The 7,728-nt window shown below is 30.2% G+C and overlaps 1 pseudogene; it reads left to right on the top strand.

Moving 5' to 3' along the window:
• The first annotated feature begins 7,320 nt into the window (after positions 1 to 7,320).
• Positions 7,321 to 7,728, top strand: part of LOC107028910 — a 15,822-nt pseudogene continuing 15,414 nt past the window's right edge.

Here is a 7,728-nt window from a genome sequence, read left to right as displayed (position 1 = left end):
TTATGAAGGTCCGTCGCAAGTAGTGGCAGAAGAAGAGATATTAAATGATATGCCTGATTCATATGACAGACTTTTTTGAGTTGCTTTAAGATGGAAGGAAAAAAATTGTATGCAAGGTATGAGTACTCAAAACTAGAGTTTTTGTTAAAGTTATATCAAATAAGTTTTTTTTCTAGGCTAACTGACAAAGGGAGGACTATAATACTGGATCTACTCAGGGCTGCCTTTAAATTTGCAAAGATCCCTGAATCTTTTTATGAGGCCAAGAAAACTATCAACAAATTATGTCTTGATTATGTAAGAATTGATGCTTATCCAAACGATTGCATGTAATATTGGGGAGATGATGTTAATGAAGAAACATGCACGCATTGTCACACATGTAGATGGAAGCTTGATAAGAAGAACACAAAAAGTAAAGTGGCTGCTACGGGTAAGAAATATAAAAAAAAACACCTACAAAAATTTTGTGTTACTTGTCATTAAAGCCAAGATTACAAAGGTTGTTCATGTTCTCTAAGATGGCAGAACATATGAGGTGTAATGCGGAGGGTGGTAACAAAGATGGAATCATAAGGCATCCTAAAGATTGAGGCATGGAAGAGATTTGATACAACAAATCCTGAATTTGCTTTTGACTCTCGAAATGTTCAATTAGGGCTAAGTAGTGATGGTTTCAATCCCTTTGGAGAGATGAGTTCTAATAATAGCATTTGGCCTGTAATTTTGGTTCCATATAACCTTCAACCTTGGTTGTGCATGAAACAACCAAATTCTGTTCTATCAATGATCATTCCAAGTCCAGATATGGCGGGAAATAACATAGATGTATACTTACAACCTCTTATTAAGGAGTTGAATGAGTTGTGGAGAGAAGGTGTAGAGACCTTCGATTCATCACAGAATGAAATGTTCAGAATGAGAGAAATTTTTATGTGGACAATTAGTGATTTTCCGGGGCTCGGTATCTTATCTGGTAGGAACACATATACCGATTTTGCATGTCCATCTTGTAATTTTGATACGAAACCTTGTCGACTTGATCATAGAAACAGGTGGTGATTTGTAGGTCATCGTCGATTTTTGGCAAAAAATCACAAATTTAGATTAATGAAGAATCATTTTGATGAAACTATAGAAGAAAGAAACCCCTCGAAAAAGTTATCTTGATAATATATTTTGCAACAAGTGACAAATATTGATGTTACATTTGGAAGACGAGCAAATTTGAATGATAAAAGAAAATGAAAAAGAAATAGAAAAAGTAGAGTGGGTGAAAGTTCAACTCACAGTGAAAGGAAAAAAGCATATTCTTCAATCTTCCATATTGGGAATCCGACTTGTTGTGTAATAATTTCAATATTATGCATATTGAAAAAAATATTTTTGATAATATTCTATACACTCTGTTAAATGATAAAGAAAAATCAAAGGATCATATTAAAGCTCGAAAAGATCTACAAGATATGTGCATAAAGCAAGACCTTTGGCCAGATAAGAATGATGATTTTCAGCTCGGTGCATTTACAATTCTAAAGAATAAGAAAGTTAGCTTCCTTACAACGTTAAAGAATATCTCAATCCCGATCGTTATTCGAGTTATATATCCCGTTGTATACATCTAGAATCAAAGATGATCTTTGGGTTAAAAAGTCATGATTGTCTCATCATTATGGAACAGTTACTGCCAATAACAATTCGCAATGTGCTTCCACATCAAGTTGTTGGAGTTTTGATAGAGTTTTATTCCTTTTTTAGACACATTGGTCTGAAAAACTTGAGTCTCTTGGACCTAGATAAGCTACAAAAACGAATTGTTACCACTTTTTGCCACCTAGAGATGTTGTTCCCTTTATCATTTTTTACTATAATGATTCATTTAACGATTCATTTAGTGGACGAAGTAATACAAGGTGGTCCAGTACATTATCGATGGATTTATTTTGTTGAAAGATGAAATATTTTATTAAAAAATTAACTTTATTTTAAAGTAAATGTTTGTTCTAATACTATGTAATTTTGATAATAGATTGTTAGGCCATTTCAAGTCCCTTATAGGGAATAATTCACAGGCAAACGGATGTATAGCTGAAGGTCACATAATTGAAGAAGTTCTACTCTTTTTTCCCATTGTTTTAAGGATATCAAGTCAAGGATAAATTGGCCTAAACTATTAAATGGTGAATCAAATGATAATGTGGTTTCTGAAATGTCATTTGTGTTCCCTCGATAAGGTAAAGTTGTCGGAGGCTACATAACATTTTATTTGACTCATTTGGAGAAAACTCAAGCTCATCACTATGTATTACTCAATTGTGACGCAACAAAGCCATTTATTAAGTAAGTAATTTGAATAAGCTTGATCTATTAAAAAACATTAATGAAGGGGTTGTTGATTGATTTCCTTTGTAGTGAATTTAGACCACATATTAAAAAGAGTTCAAGAGGAAAAAAACCTTGAGGTCGAAAAGAGAATTAGTGGGGAGTTTGCTGATTGGTTTCCTAAGCGGGTAAATGATATCAATTAGAATGATTGTTTTGCATAGGATTTTAAAATCAAGTAGAGTGTCTGATGAAAGAATTTGTCTTATTTAGATAATGAATCCATATATAGCAGGCACAATCTCTGATGATATGATGTTTTTAGCACAAGTTCTAGCGTCGTATGCAAGAAGATTCACCACTTATAACATAAATGGGTTAAAATTTTGAGCTTTGTCTAGAGAACATGGATTGAAAACTCAAAATAGTGGAGTTTTTCTTATGTTTGACACTTCTTGTATTGCATCTAATGTGGATAGAAATGCTAGACAAACAGGCCTGCCATATTATGGAAAGTTGAAAGATATTATTGAGCTTAACTATTATGGAAAGTTCATGGTTATGCTTTTCAAATGCAAGTGGGCTAAAATTTTGGATTAATATACTTGTATTTGAATTTAAGTGAGGTAATCGAAATCTGGAATAAACTCCTAACGTATTATAAAACTATAGTATTTATGATCTTTTTTCTAGGAATCAATTATTCTAATGACAATATATTAGTGCATAACATGGAGGTCGTTAATTAGATAACTGAGTGTGTATTATAATTAGATAGAATACATCTCTAGTCTTAACTACTTGTTAATATTTTGATAATGTATTTTATGTATGTATTATATTCAAGAAAAATTCAGCAGACTTTGAGTCAAAACACTGTGGATGAGTCTGTAGTATCGCCAGATGATGCAGTTGATAAAGTGCTAGAAAAAGAGCACTCTGGAAGTGTAAGGCATTTGGGATTAGGAGTTATACCCACTAGAGTTTTTAACAAGCAAGATCTCGATTCAGTGGTATGAATATTTCAGGGGGTTTCATGTTCATCCAATTTTCAAGAGAACTACGATAAATTTTTTAATGCTCACAATCAAGTGATAGTTGTTTTCAAGTCATATATGATAATGAAAGAAGGGACATTACCAGAACAATTTGAGGGGTTATTTGTTTCTCCTCCTACAATGGTAAATATAACTTCTACATTCTCTCTTCTTGAATAAATATATAATACTTGATGATGTCATTGCTGTAACACATTCTTGTCAACTAACATGTCTCAATGTTTAACTAAACTAGGAACTAAATTACAAAAGTCTCTTCTCTTCCATGAGGCAGAAATGAAGTTTGCGTATATATTCTCTTTTCCTAACCCCGCTTGTGAAATTCCACTATGTATGATATTATTATAATACATTCTTGTCAACTAACATGTCTCGATGTTTAACTAAACTGGGAACATAATTGTGTTATTCCACCATCTAACTTAGCTTGACAGGTGATACTTAAAATTTATTAAGTATGTTATATTCATCCATGTTTTGAGTTTGGATGAAGTCACTTACATATGTATTTTTCTTTGCAGTCAGGTGATGTTAGTGATATTGACTATTTTGTAAGGGTTGCTCTCTTCTGCGTCAACTGCCATGTGCTGAAGGCTGAACCCCTCTGAAGTTTCATGAACAGTTGTAGGTCCTTTCTTGAGTTTGGATGCTAGTGATCTAAAGTTTAAGCAATTTTTTGAAGTGATTTGAAGTTCAAGCAAGATTTAAAAAGTTTTTGTGAAGATTTGAAGTTTTTTGTAATAATATGGTTAAAGTGAATAACATGTTCCAATTAAGTTTGTAGAATTAATAGTACACTTTATGATATGTTTTGTGGTGAACTATTGTATTATTTCACATACTAATATGTCCTTTTAGGTTTGCTATGATGTACATATCAATTAATTAGTTATTAATATTTAAAATTGAATATTTCCAGCAAAATTTTATAAAAAGATACATATCATAAAAGCTGGGTTTAAAACCCTTGTTAGTTTTAATGTATAATTTATGAATGTGGGGGTTTTGACTCCCAAAGTACACAAATTGTTGGGTTCTAAATCCTAGAATTTGAACAGCAGTTTTACTGGTATCAAATTGTGTGTTCGAAACCCCCACTATTAAATTTCCGCTATTGGTACCACGGGTTGGAAAAAGCCCCTGCGACTTAATTGTGGCACACTTAATTGTAGGATTTTCTGCAACTGCCGTAAAATTAAGTTGTGGGGATTATTGACCCCTAAATATGTAATTTTAATCCCCAGATTTTAAGTGTTTTTTTGTAGTGGTATTTTTTATTTTATAAAATTTATACATAAATTATCATATTTTGTCTATTATACTCTTAGTAGATAAGTTGATAAATTTTAAAAATGTATTTATCATTTATTATAAAGTTAACTTAAGAATATATTTAATAAGGATAGAAGAGTAAAGTCACATTATTTTTAATAGAAGTGCAAAATAAAAAGAATAATATATAAAATAGACGGAGAAAGTAATATAATGAATAAATGAAAGTGAACCGGGGAGGAAGAAACTAATAAGGAGCGTTGAGAGCATATTAATTGCAAGTCATTTCAGTTGAAAATAACGTCCAAAATGAGTAACTTTTTTATCCTATCTTTCCAATAATAGTTATATATTAAAAATAGTGATTCAATAATGATTATTCAATTTAAGAAATTAAGAGATAATTTATTTTTTGTCTATTTTATTTTTATTATTAAATAATATTTATTATTTAATAATATTTAACATATTAAATTTAATGAAGCTTAAGAATATTATAATAATATTAAATATATTATTTATTATTTTTTAAGATGTCTGCCAACTCAATATTACTGTCCAGTAACTTCTTCTCTGACTACCTAGGAAGATTTTTTGATCCACTAGAATCAGTTAAACAAGAAGGAGATCCATTAATATTTTGTGATCACAATGTATTACGTAACCGACATAAATATTAGGGTATTATGATAATTTTCTTATTATGTATAAGTTTTAATTTCTTTTTAAAATAATGTTAAAACATTACAATAATTATTTTATTCTTTTAGAAAAGAAAATATAATCATCTTTCATATTTCTATTTATATTCTTTAGAGAAAAGATTAGAACACTATAAATTAGGGACCTAATTTTTAAACCACAACATAGTAGCATTTACAATATATTCATTTTAATAGTTTTATTTATGAGATTATTCTCCCAATTAAATATATATTTTCTAATATAAGTTTTTAATATGTAAACCACTTGATCAATCCTTATTAATAATGTATTTTTAAATATATTTTGATTTATCACCTAATTTATTAACTAATTACGTGATTTATAATTATAAATTTTTGCATAAAATCATGATTCTCTCCAACATAACATGTATCCACTACCAAAATCAGACCTATGCATTGTTCGGTATAATTTACCCATAGTCTTTTTTTTAATCATAAATTGGTTATTACCTTTTAAAAAGATTTTAGGATCGACTAGTCTTGTAGGAAAAGGTTAGGGTCTTTATAAATATATATTTATTTCTTCTGATTAAATGAGCATTCACAATGTAGTTCTTGGGTTTTGGTTATGGAAGAGAATATGTGAACCTCCTTGTATTTCAAGTGAATTTGTTGAAGTTGTTTATCGTTTTAATTTGTACTCTCAGATTTATAGTCGATTGATCGAATCACGTTAAACGTTTGTGTCTTTAAGTATATTTCTCATATGTCTTCTTACTCGTGGTCTTTCGAGGTTTGTAATGTTAGCTTCCGCATGACAACTGATTATTTCGATTCTAACAAAGTGGTATGAGAGTCATATTCAATAATGGAGGTAGGTCCAGTGGTTCGATAATCAATGATTGGATAATGTTAAAAATTGAGTGTTCATCTTGACAATTGTAGTTCTAGCAAAAACTTTTTTTCACAATAATCAAGATTTTTGTTAGTGAAATTGTTTCAGAGAGGTTCTCTGTGTAGAGACGTAGATTTGATGAATGATATTATGGAGAAGAGATGCAAGCTATTGAAGATTATAGAAAGAAGGTGGATAAATTTATTTTGTCAGAAACTCAGGCCAAGGGGAAGATTTGTGGGGTCTTATTTGCCTCGAGTTTCTTACCATAAATAGATTTCCTTTTAGGGAGATTTGTTGGGTCTTATTTGCTTTGAGTTTCTTATCATAAATAGGTTTTCCTTTTGAGAAAAAGTATAGGGTTCACTAGTCCCTTTGTTGTAGGAAATGATTTAGGACTTTATAAATATGAATTATTTCTCTTAACTTAATCAATATTCACAATGTAGTCCAGGAATTTTGAGAGTTTTGATTGTGAGAAAAATTTGTGAATCTCCTTATATTTCGATTATATTGACTGATGATGTTTTTCTTTATATTGTGTACTCTTATATTTAAAACGTATTACTCCTCTCCTTTTTTGATATAATTTGACCAATAGACCACATTAAATTTTTATATTTTTTAATATATTTTTCATCTATTTTTTTACTACTAAACTTTCAAGATTTATTTTGTTAACTTTGATATGACACCAAATTATTTTAGTCCGTAACATTCATATGGTCCAAAATTGTCGAAGAAAATTTCTAAAAGCTGGAATCTACAACGTAAAGATGAATAGTAAAAGTGATTAATGTTACATGATCTAGGTGGTGGAATCGACACGTTGACATATATTAAAATAATTATGAGAGGATTTTGAAGAATATATAATTAATGTTAAAAATATAATATAAAAAATAAAAAATAAAAAATTTCTGATTTTAATGTGACGTTGGACATATATACTGTGTCCACCTTACAAAAAGGAAGTAATGGGGAGCGTTGAGAGCGCATTAATGACAATATTTACTCTGCCTCTACAATAGTTGTATATAATGCAGTCCTATATTATTGTCATAGCAAAAGGCATAGAGTTGTTAGTTTAGTATTAATCTTTTAGCAAAACAGAATTAGCATGGCTTCAAAACCAGGGATTCTCACAGAATGGCCATGGTATGGCTTGGGAATTTCAAGGTACTCATCCTCTCTGTTGAAGCCATTTCATAGTACGTAAATCATAAAGTAGATGTATCTTCTTTCTTGTCTTTCCCTCTTTAAATCCTGTTCTTGAGAAAGTGTTCTTTTGATGAGTGCCAAGGTACCTCTAATTCTTGATGATATTTTTGTGTGATTGTCACGACCCAAAACTGAGCCGCGACTGGCACCCACACTTACCCTCCTATGTGAGCGAACCAACCAATCTAAACCTTAACATTTCAATTTAATATCAACAGAAAGTAATGCGGAAGACTTAAACTCATTAATAAAAAGACAATTCAATAACTTCTAAAATTCAACATCTATTATT

This window comes from Solanum pennellii, chromosome 8 (assembly GCF_001406875.1).
Source record: "Solanum pennellii chromosome 8, SPENNV200".
Taxonomy (NCBI): Eukaryota; Viridiplantae; Streptophyta; class Magnoliopsida; order Solanales; family Solanaceae; genus Solanum; species Solanum pennellii.
This window is presented reverse-complemented; position numbering and strand designations above follow the sequence as displayed.